This window comes from Sorex araneus, chromosome X (assembly GCF_027595985.1).
Source record: "Sorex araneus isolate mSorAra2 chromosome X, mSorAra2.pri, whole genome shotgun sequence".
Taxonomy (NCBI): domain Eukaryota; kingdom Metazoa; phylum Chordata; class Mammalia; order Eulipotyphla; family Soricidae; genus Sorex; species Sorex araneus.
In genome coordinates this window covers 146,209,638-146,222,020 of record NC_073313.1, presented here as the reverse complement: position 1 = coordinate 146,222,020, position 12,383 = coordinate 146,209,638, and positions in this window count along the sequence as shown.

Here is a 12,383-nt window from a genome sequence, read left to right as displayed (position 1 = left end):
TAGTACTGGAATTACTGGCAGTAGCCATTAGGCAAGAAAAAGATATTAAGGGGATTCAGATAGGAAAGGAATAAATCAAGCTCTCACTATTCGCAGATGATATGATACTATATCTAGAGAAGCCTAAAAGCTCTAGTAAGAAACTCTTAGAAACAATTGACCTGTACAGTAAAGTCGCAGGCTATAAAATCAATACCCAAAAATCCATGTCCTTCCTATATGCAAACAATGAGACAGAGGAAAGAGACATGAAAAAAGAAATCCCGTTTACAATTGTGCCCCAGAAAATCAAGTACCTTGAAATCAGCTTACCTAAAAAAGTAAAGGACCTCTACAAAGAAAACTATAAAGCACTTTTCCATGAAATAAAAGAGAACATGAGGAAATGAAAACATATCCCCTGCTCATAGATAGGGAGAATCAACATTTTCAAAATTACAATACTGCCCAAAGCATTATACAGATTTAATGCGATCCCTATAAGAATACCCATGACATTCTTCAAAGAATTGGATCAAGCAATCCTGAAATTTATATGGAACAATAAATGCCCACGGATAGCTAAAACAATTCTTGGGAAAAAGATATTGGGAAGCATCACCCTCCCCAACCTTAAACTTTACTACAAAGCAGTAACAATTAAAACTGCATGGTACTGGAACAAAGGCAGAGCCGCAAATGAATGGAACAGAGCAGAATATCCCTACACACAACCCCAAATGTATGATCATCTAATCTTTAATAAGGGGGCAAGAAATATGAAGTGGAGCAAGGAAAGTCTCTTCAACAAATGGTGCTGGCATAACTGGACAACCACATGCAAAAGAATGGACTTAGACCTTGACCTGACACCATGCACAAAAATCAGATCAAAATGGATTAAAGACCTCAACATCAGACCACAATCCATAAGGTACCTCAAAGACAAGGTCGGCAAAACCCTTCACGATATTAAAGCTAAAGGTATCTTCAAAGATGACACGGACTAAGCAGTCAAGTAGAAACAGAGATGAACAAATGAGACTATATTCAACTAAGAAGCTTCTGCACCGCCAAAGATACAGTGACCAGAATTCAAAGGCAATCAACAGAATGGGAAATGATATTCACCCAATACCCATCTGAAAAAGGGTTGATATCAAGGGTATATAAAGCACTGGTTGAACTCTACAAGAAGAAAACATCCAACCCCATCAGAAAATGGGACAAAGAAATGAACAGAAAATTTTCCAAGAAGAGATACGAATGGCCAAAGGGCACATGAAAAAAATGCTCTACATTACTAATCATCAGGGAGATGCAGATCAAAACCACCATGAGATACTACCTCACACCACAGAGAATGGCACACATCCAAAAGTACAAAACTAACTGCTGTTCGAGAGGATGTGGGTAGAAGGGTATCCTTCTACACTGCTGGTTGGAATGCCGAATGGTCCAGCCCCTTTGGAAAACAATATGGACTTCTCAAAAAATTAGAAATTGAGCTTCTATTTGATCCAGCAATACCACTTCTGGGAATATATCCTGGAGAAACAAAAAAGTATAGTCGAAATGACATCTGCACTTATATGTTCATCGCAGCACTGTTGACAATACCCAGAATCTGGAAAAAACCCGAGTGCTCGAGAACAGATGACTGGTTAAAGAAACTTTGGTACATCTATACAATGGAATACTATGCATCTGTTAGAAAGGATGAAGTCATGAACTTTGAATATAAGCGGATCAACATGGAAAGTATCATACTAAGTGAAATGAGCCAGAAAGAGAGGAACAGACATAGAAAGATTGCACTCATCTGTGGAATATAGAACAACAGAGTGCGAGACTAATACCCAAGAATGGTAGTATATAATACCAGGAGGTTGGCTCCATAGCTTGGAAGATGGCCTCACACAGTGGGGGATAGTCATCCCAGATAGAGAAGTGAACACCAAGTAATATGTGATTGAAGATCCTGCGCGGGAAGGGAGATGCATGCTGAAAGTAGACTAGATAATGAATAGGATGACCACTCAATACCCCTATTTCAAACCACAATATCCAAAAGGAAAGAGAGATATCAAATTGGAATGCCCCACCACAGAGGCAGGGTGGGGTGGGGGGTGGGACTGGGGGAATGTGAGGGATACTAGGTTCATTGGTGGTAGAGAATGGACACTGTGGAGGAATGGGTTCTTAAACATTGCATGAGGGAAAAACAAGCATGAAAATGTGTGAATCTGTAACTGTACCCTCACTGTCACTCACTAATTAAAAAATAAATTTAAAAACAAAACAAAACAAACAAAATAAACCATCAGCCTAGTTAATAAAAGGGGGCTGAACAAGCTGCTCTCTGGCAGGCTACAACACAAAAACCTCCGGAGACAGTTATGTGATCCTCCCAAAAAATGTGTACTTCTTTCGCGAGTATGTCTTAAATGCTTCCGACTCTCAAGTTAAACCTTACTGCAACATTTTTGCAACATTATCAGAGATTAGGTGATCATATATTAGTGGGAGGTATCAGAATATTCAACCCTGTTCCATTGGTCTGCGACTCTGCCTTTGTTCCAGTACCATGCTGTTTTAATTATTACTGCTTTGTAATAGAGTTTGAAGTTAGAGAGTTTGATTCCTCCCATTTTCTTTTTCCTAAGAATTGCTTTAGCTATTTGTGGGAACTTATTATTCCATAAGAATTTCATGATTGGGGAACCTCTGCGCCTAAAGACTTTGATTCCAGAGATCTAACACATCGGGCATCCAGCGCAGCATCCGATAACAATGCACTGGGACTGCGAACTGGGCTACAACTCTGTACTGCCGGGGGTGCATTTGTTTCCTCCCCACCCTGTCTTCCTGCACGGAAAGGGGCGGGCTGGCGGCTCCCACGTGGCAGGCGCCATCTTCTAGACTCCAAACCCAGAGGTATTCGGGTTTTACTTTTGGGGCTCCCAGGAACTCATGGGAAGGGGGCGTAACCTGCACGCCCTCGGCCCAGATAAATCCGGAGCCGCTGAGCGCGAATCGGACCCTCTGCTCCTAAAGACTTTGAATTCAGAGACTTCTTACAGCAATGCACTGGGACTGTGAGCTGGGCTATGTAATTTCTGGCAGAATTTTCCCTGGACTTTATACAGAAATCCAAAACCGTGCGGACGCTGCTGCGTCTGCGCGACTTAATATTTATAATTGTCAGCAATGTGAAACGGTTCCTTTTGAACAGGTCTGACTTGGGGGGGGGAAACTCCAAATAATAACAGAAGTTTTTGTTGAAATATTGAAGGTTTTTAATGTAGCAGCCACCTCTCTGGACTGTGAACTAAGCAAAAGCCCCACGCTGGCCGACGCGGCGTGGCGTAAACCATACTATGAGGCGCTGGAAGGGGGATGAGGGGGAAAAAGAAAAAAAAAAAGGGAAAAGGAAAAAGGAAAAAAAAAGAGAGAGAGAGTTATGTACTTGTAGCAGTGGGGCTACATATCTCTTCATTTCCAGCAATGAAAAACTCATTATCAAATGTAGTAGGTCTGTCTCTCTTGGGTGGAAACTCCAACAACTATAGTGAGTTTTGTGTTGAATTATGGAATGTAATCAAGGTAAAGAAAAAATGAAGTGAAATTCATTAGTTATACAGTAGGGGGTAGGGGGTGGGGGTGGGGGGTATACTGGGTTTTTTGGTGGTGGAATATGGGCACTGGTGAAGGGATGGGTGTTTGAATATTGTATAACTGACATATAAACCTGAGATCTTTGTAACTTTCCACATGGTGATTTAATAAAAAGTTAAAAAAATTTCATGAGTGTTTGCTCCATTTCTTTGAAGAATTTCATAGGTATCCTTATAGGGGTCACATTGAATTTATACAATGCTTTGGGGAGTATTGCAATTTTGACAGTATTAATTCTTCTAATCCATGACTTGGGGATATGTTTTCATTTCTTCATGTTCCCTTTTATTTCCTGAAGTAGTGTTTTGCATTTATCTTTCTACAAGTCCGTTAACTCCTTAGTTAAGATGATTCTGAGGTACTTGATATTTTGAGGTACAATTGTGAACAGGATTGCTTTTATCATGTCACTTTCTTCTCTTTCATTATTTGTGTATAGAAAATACATGGACTTTTGGGTTTTTATTTTATAGCCTTTGCTATATGAGTCTATTTCTTCTAGGAGTTTCTTGGTAGAGGCTTTAGTGTTCTCTAAGTATAGTATCATTTCATCTGGGAATAGTGAGAGCTTGATTTCTTCATTTCCTATCTGAATTCCCTTAATATCTTTTTCTTGGTATAGGCAATTTCTTTCTTTGATGTTGCTCTTTTCAGAATTTTGTCTCTATCTAGGGTTTTGGTCATTTTATTCAGTATGTCTTGGGGTATTTTTATTTGGAATTCTTCTAGTTGTTACCCTTCGGGCCTCCTGAATGTGGTCACATGTTTTCTTCAGCTCTGGGAACGTCATAGCAATGATGTCTTTGACAGTTTCTTCTTCATCAGGGTTTTCTTCCTGTCCCTCTGAGACTCCAATAATTCTTATGTTACTCCTCTGGGCTTCATCACAATCTTCTTTTGCAATCTGTTCCCGGATTATGAGTCTCTTTTCCATTTTCTGTTCTTTTCAGGAGAGTCTCTGGACTTCATCTTCGAGCTCACTCATTCTGTCTTCAGCAGCTGCTACTCTGCTGCTGAGGCCTTCCACTGAGTTTTTCAATTTGCCTACCAGGTTTTTCAGGTCTGACATTTCCTTTTGTAATTTTGTTTGCATTTTCCACATTTCTACCTTCAAATCCTCTTATTTTTAATTTGCATTCCTTTTCATTGTTTCTTTTAGCTCCCTAAGCATCCTCAGTAGTTCTCTTCTAAATTCTTTGTCAGAGAGGTTATCTAGCACTTCATTGATGTTGGTGTCTTCTAGGCTAGTCTCTTCAATAAGTAAACTTGGTGGGGTTCTGCATTGCTTTATCATTGTAACCTGTGTGGTTTAGCTCTTCATACTCAGTGTTGTGATTTAACCCTTCACACTCTCTGCTTATGATGCATTATTAACTGAGGTGAGCTTAATGAGTTATTGGTGAATGTGTTTCTGTTGATTAAGCTAACCTAGTGAAAATTCCAACTAAGAGGGTAACTTATAATTCTTATGGGGTATGGAGGAGGGGAATAACTCGCGGCTGCATTAGCTGCCACGGCTCCAGGAAGGAGCCCTGACACCAGCTGGTTACCTGGGTAGGATCTCATTCTCCATGATAGACCACATGCTGGGTCATAAAACATAGAAAAATAAAATTAAGAAGATGGGAATTGAATCAAATGTCCTTTAATACCATGATGCATTTAAAATAGAAGTTAGTTACACATGAAAACTGAAAATCAAATTAAACACTTGGAAATTAAACAGCTCACAATTGAGCAACCAGTCCATTAGAAAGCACATCAAAGAGGAAATTGAAAGATTCATGTAAACTAATGAGAATGAGGACAGGGTTACCAGGATTTGTGGGACACTGCAAAAACAGTGTTAAGAGGAAAGTTTGCTCTGAAACTGTTCATCAGGACAGAAGAAGAGCCACATCAATAACTTAACTGCTCATCTTAAGATCTTGAAATATGCCCAAAAAAACAAAACCAAACTAGACAGGAGGAAGTAAATAGTGAAATTTAGAGCAGAAATCAATAAGCTGTAATCACAAAAAAACCAGTCCTTTAAAATATCAATGAAACCAAGTGCTGGTTCTTTGGGAAAATAAACAAGATTGATAAACTACTAGCAAGACACAAAAAGAAACAAAGGGTGAGAAACCTAATAAACCAAATCAGAAATATGAAAGGGGATATAATAATAGAAACTACAGTAGTATATAGAATCGTCAGAAACTACTTTGTAAATCTTTATGGCATGAAACAAGGGAACTTTGAAGAAATGGATAAATTCCTATAACCCCCCTCCATGGCTGAACCAAGAATATTTAGAATACCTGTACAAATCAATCACCATCAAGAAAACTGAAATGGTAACCAAAAGTCTCCCCCAAAATCAAAAGCTCTGGCCCAGATGGATTCACTAGTGAATTCTTTCAAGGCATTAAAGAGACTCTTCTGCTAATCCTTTTCAAGATTTTCCATGAAATTGAAAAAAAAACCAGAAACACTCTCAAACAGTTTATACAAGGCAAATATCACCCTGATACCCAAATCAGACAGACACTGTGAGAGAAGAAAACTACAGACCAATATCCCTGATAAACACAGATTTAAAGATCCTCAATAAACTATGAGCAAATACAATTCAACAACTCATAAAAATGATCATACACCATACCAAATTGGTTTCATCCCAGTGATGCAAGAAAGGTTTAACATTTGCAAGTCATTCAAGATAATAAATGATGTCAATCAAAGAAAGCATAAAATGATATGATCAGATTTATAGATTCAGATGACCATTTGACAAGGTCCAGCACCTGTTCATGATAAAAACTCTCAACAATGTGGGAGTTGAAGGGACTTTTCTCAATATAGTCATCAAAACCATCTACTACAGGCCCACAGCAAGCATTATACTCAATGGGGAAAATATAAAAGCCTTCACTCTAAGATCAGGCATGACACAACCTCACCACTTCAATTCAATATAGAACTGAAAGTACTTGCCATAGCAAATAAAGGCAGAGAGAACAGAGAGAACAGAGAGAAGTCCATTATCGGATTTTGGAGTAATTATTGGAATAATAAAATTATTGGAATAATAAAGATTATTGGAGTATTGAAATCACCCAGCTGGAAGGAATATTAACCAGATAGTATAGTATACTGAACACAAACCATTATCATTTAGAATCCATTGCCATTTTGTTGTTCTTTGTATGATATTCTATAGAAAAGTAGTTTCTGAAGATAGTAAACTAATAAGTTATTGCATAGGGACATTATCTTGGTGCCAAAGACACACCTACCAAAAAAAATCCACATTTGTTTAGTTTTCCTTATCTCCATGGCCTTCTCGGTATCATAGAATTCCATCGCATAATATTTGTTAATGTGTCATGTTAAGGTCAAGAAGAGAAATAAACTTGGAATATTTTAGTTGTCAATAAAAGGCATACTACAACATTCAGTGTCTGTTTTTTTAATTTTTTTTACTAAATAGATCCTTACAAAGCTGTTCATGATGACATTTCAGTCACACATATTCCAAGACCCATCCCTCCACCAGTGTACATTTCCCAGCACCAGGGTCTCCAAGTTTCCTTCCATCACCCCCACCCCCTACCTGCCTCAATTGCAGAGTCTTTTCTTCTCTCTCTGTCTCTGTCTCTGTGTTTCTATTTTTTTCTCTCTCCTTTTGGACATTGTGATTAGTAATATTGGAATCAACCACATGTGTGTGGGGAAAGAGGGTGGGTAAGACAGTGTCTGTTTCTTGAACTGCTTAATCAATGGCTGGCTGTCAAGCCTACTTCAGTTTTCTCCTCCTGTTTCTAAAGAACTCTAATACAAAAGCATAATGTCCTTATTTAGGATATCAATAACAATGATCAACTCTTGGATTTCTATGTATTAATACATCACATAGAGGTATTTAAGGGAATGTCAAGTAAGGAAAAGCAGTTTTAAGAAGGAATGGTTTGAGAATTAGCCAATATCATGGGGAGACTTTACCTTATAAACAATGGGTTTGGGGTCTTAAGAAGTTGGGCTCAATGAAAGTTTTGAGTAGCTTCCTTTCATCTTGTTATATTATCAGAATAACAGAAATTCTGTAGTGTATAATTTGTAGAAACCACACCTATCACCAAATCTTCTGAGACAAGTTAATCAATTTTTTTATTCTAAATAGTCATATATTTTATTTTTTATCTGATTCTCTCTTTCCCATATATATAAAATTTTCATAACTTTTATATACTTAAAATAAAATATTTTATTAATTTTTTATTAAATAACTTTTAATAATACACTATAGCACAGCGGGTAGGGCATTTGCCTTGCACGCGGCCGACCCGGGTTCGATCCCCGGCATCCCATATGGTCCCCCAAGCATCGCCAGGAGTAATTCCTGAGTGCAAAGCCAGGAGTAACCCCTGAGCATCGCTGGGTGTGACCCAAAAAGCAAAAAAAAAATATTTTAATTAAAGCACCGTGATTTACAAAATTATTTATAGTTGAATTTTAGACATATAATATTGCAGCACCGATCCCACCACCAATGTCAATCTCCGTCGAGCAATATTTCCAGGTTGCACTCTTGACAGCCCACTCCAGCCTGCTCTATTTTTTCTGAAAATTTATTTATTTTTTTAATTAGTGAGTCACTGTGAGTGTACAGTTACAGATTTATACATTTTCATGCTTGTGTTTCCTTCATACAATGTTCGAGAACCCATCCCTCCACCAGTGTCCATTCTCCACCACCAATGAACCCAGTGTCCCTCAAACCCTCCAATCCCATTTCTGCCAACCCCCACCCCACCTCTGTGGCAGGGTATTCCATTTTGTTCTCTCTCTCCTTTTGGGTGTTGTGGTTTGTGATAGGGATATTGAGAGGTCATCATGTTAAGTCTCTAGTCTACTTTTAGCACGCATCTCCTTCCCGCGCGGGATATCCAATCACATTTAACTTGATGTTCCCTTCTCTATCTGGGTTGACTTTCCTCTAGCATGTGATGCCAGCTTTCAAGACACGCAGCCAATCTCCTGGTATTATATACTACTATTCTTGGGTGTTAGTCTCCTACTCTGTTATTTTATATTCCACACATGAGTACAATCTTTCTATGTCTGTCCCTCTCACTCTGACTTATTTCACTTAGCATGATACTTTCCATGTTGATGCACTTATATGCAAAGCTCATGACTTCATCTTTTCTAACAGCTGCATAGTATTCCATTGTATAGATATAACAAAGTTTCTTTAACCAGTCATCTGTTCTCAGGCACATGGGTTTTTTCCAGACTCTGGCTATTGTAAACAGTACTGCGATGAACATATAAGTGCGGATGACATTTTGACTATATTTTTTTGCTTCTCCGGGTTATATTCCTAGAAGTGGTATTGCGGGTTCAAAAGGAAGCTCAATTTCTAATACTTTGAGAATCGTCCATATTGTTTTACAAAGGGGATGAACCAGTCAGCATTCCTACCAGCAGTGTAGAAGGGTCCCTTTCTCCACAAATCTATGCCAACAGCGGTTGCTTTTGTTCTTTTGGATGTATGCCATTCTCTGTCATGTGAGGTGGGATCTCATAGTTGTGTGAGGTGGTATCTCATAGTTGTTTTGATCTGCATCTCCCTGGTGATTAGTGATGCAGAACATTTTTTCATGTGCCTTTTGGCCATTCGTATTTCATCCTTGGAAAAATTTCTGTTCCTTTCTTTGGCTCATTTTCTGATGGGGTTGGATGTTTTCTTCTTGTAGAGTTCAACCAGTGCTTTATATACCCTTGATATAAACCCCTTATAGGATGGGTATTGGATAAATTTACTTTCTGATTCTGTAGATTGTCTTTGTATTCTGGTCACTGTATCTTTGGCAGTGCAGAAGCTTCTTAGTTTAATATGATCACATTTGTGCATCTCTGTTTCCACTTGGTTGGTCAGTTGCGTGTCATCTTTGAAGATAACTTTAGCTTCAATATCGTGGAGGGTTTCTCCGACCTTTTCTTCGATGTAGCTTATGGATTGTGGTCTGATGTTGAGGTCTTTAATCTATTTTGATCTGATTTTTTTACATGGTGTCAGGTCGAGGTCTAAGCCCATTCTTTTGCATGTGGGTGTTCAATTATGCCAGGACCATTTGTTAAAGAGGCTTTCCTTGCTACACTTCACATTTCTTGCTCCCTTATCATACATTTAAGGTTGTGTGTAGGGATAATCCACAGTGTTCCACTGGTCTGTGGCTCTGCCTTTGTTTCAGTTCCATGCTGTTTTAATTGTTACTGCTTTGTAGTAAAGTTTAAGGTTGGGGAGGATGATGCTTCCCAAGAATTGTTTTAGCAATCTGTGTGCATTTGTTGTTCCATATGAATTTCAGGATTGCTTGATCCATTTCTTTGAAGAATGTCATGGGTATCCTTATAGGGCTCACGTTGAATCTGTAGAATGCTTTGGGGAGTATTGACATTTTGACAATGTTGATTCTCTCTATCCATTAGCAGGGGACATGTTTCCATTTCCTCATGTCCTCGTTTATTTCATGGAGCAGCTTCTTATAGTTTTCATTGTATAGTTCCTTTACTTCTTTAGTTAAGCTGATTCCGAGGTACTTGATTTTCTGGGGCACGATTGTGAATGGAATTGCTTTACTCATGTTCTTTTCCTCTGTCTCATTATTTGCAAATAGGAAGGCCATGGATTTTTGGGTATTAATTTTAGAGCCTGTGACTTTACTGTACAAGTCTATTGTTTCTCAGAGTTTCTTTGTAGACGTTTAAAACTTCTCTAGATAAAGTTTTATATCGTCAGCGAATTGTGAGAGTTTGGTTTCTTCTTTTCCTACCTGGATTCCCTTAACATATTTTTATTGCCTAAGATCTCTTGCAAGTACTTCCAGTACTATATTGAACAGCAGTGATGAGAGTGGACATCCATGTCTTGTCGATGATCTTAGAGTAAAGGCCCTCAACTTTTCCCCATTAAGGAAAATGTTTGCCATAGGTTTGTGATAGATGGCTTTGACTATCTTGAGGAAAGTTTCTCCAAAACCCCATTTTGGTGAGAGTTTTCATCATGAATGGATGTTGGATCTTGTCAAATGCTTTCTGTGCATCTATTGATATGATCATGTTGTTTTTATCTTTACTTTCATTGATATGGTGGATTATGTTGATTGATTTCCGAATGTTAAACCATCCTTACATCCCCGAGATGAATCCCACTTGGTCATGGTGTATGATATTTTTGATGAGTTGTTGGATTCTATTTGCTAATATTTTGTTGAGGATTTTCGCATCAGTGTTCATCCGGATATTGGTAAATAATTTTCTTAGTTAGTGGTGTCTTTGTTTGCTTTTGGTATTAGGGAGATATGTGCCTCATAGAAACTGTTCGGAAGGGTACCTGTCTTTTCAATTTCCTGGAAAAGCTTGAGGAGAACTGGCAACAAGTCTTCTTTAAATGTTTGGAAGAATTCGCCAGTGAATCCATCTGGACCTGGGCTTTTGTTTTTGGGGAGAATTTTGATTACAGTTTCGATTTCCTTGATATTTATGGGCCTATTCAGGTATTTCAAGTCTTTTTGGTTCAGTCTTGGGAGATTGTAGCAATCAAGGAATTCATCCAGTTCTTTTAGGTTTTCTTGATTCTTGGCATACAGACTATCATAGTAGTCTCTGTTGATCTTTTCAACTTCATTGGTTTCTGTTGTGATGCCCCCCTTTTCATTTCTGATTCAGTTTATTAGGATTCTCTCTGTCTTTCCTTGCGAGTTTTGCTAGCCGTTTATTATTCTTGTTTTGTTTTTTTTTTTTCAAAAAACCAACTCTTGGTTTTATTGACATTTCACATTGTTTTCTGGGTTTCCATGTCATTAATTTCTACTCTAATTTTTATTATTTCTTTCCTTCGGTCTGGTTTGGGTTTCTTTTTCTGGTCATTTTCTAAGATCTTGAGCTGTGAAGTCAAGCTATGTATATAGGCCCTTTCTTCCTTCCTAAGGAATGCTTGCAGAGTTATAAATTTTCCCCTTAACCTGGCTTTTGCTGCGTCCCATAGGTTTTGGTAGCTCATGTCTTCATTCTCATTTGTTTTGAGGTATCTCTTGATTTCTTCCTTGATTTCCTTCCTGACCCACTCATTGTTCAACATTGAGCTGTTTAATTTCCAGGTGTTTTCTTTGGTTCTCCGTTTCTATGTGTGATTAGCTTCTCTCTTTAGCGTATTGTGGTCTGAAAAGATAGTTGATACAATTTCTATTTTTTCTGATTTTATTGAGGTATCTTTTGGGGCCCAGTACATGGTCTATTTTGGAAAATGTTCCATGTGCACTGAAAAAGAATATCGTTCTTTGTTTTTTTGGGTGTAAAACACTGTATAGGTCTATTAGGCCTCTCTCTTCCATTTCTTTTTTCAGAGTGAGTGTTTCCTTGCTGAGTTTTGTGCTTGTCTATCTATCCAACGGTGATAAAATGGTGTTGAATTCTCTGACCATTATTGTGCTGCTAGCAATGTCCTCTTTTAAGTCTGTTTGGAGTTGTTTTAAGTATTTAGTTGTTTAAAGTATTTTAAGTATTGAGTTGTTTTAGTATTTTAAGTAATCCTTAGGTGCGCATACATTTAATAGTGAGATTTCCTCCTGTTTTATATATCCCTTGATAAATAGAAAATGACCTTCACTGTCCTTTCGAATCTTTTTCAACCTGAAATCTATATTGTCAGATACTAGTATGGCTACCCCCATATT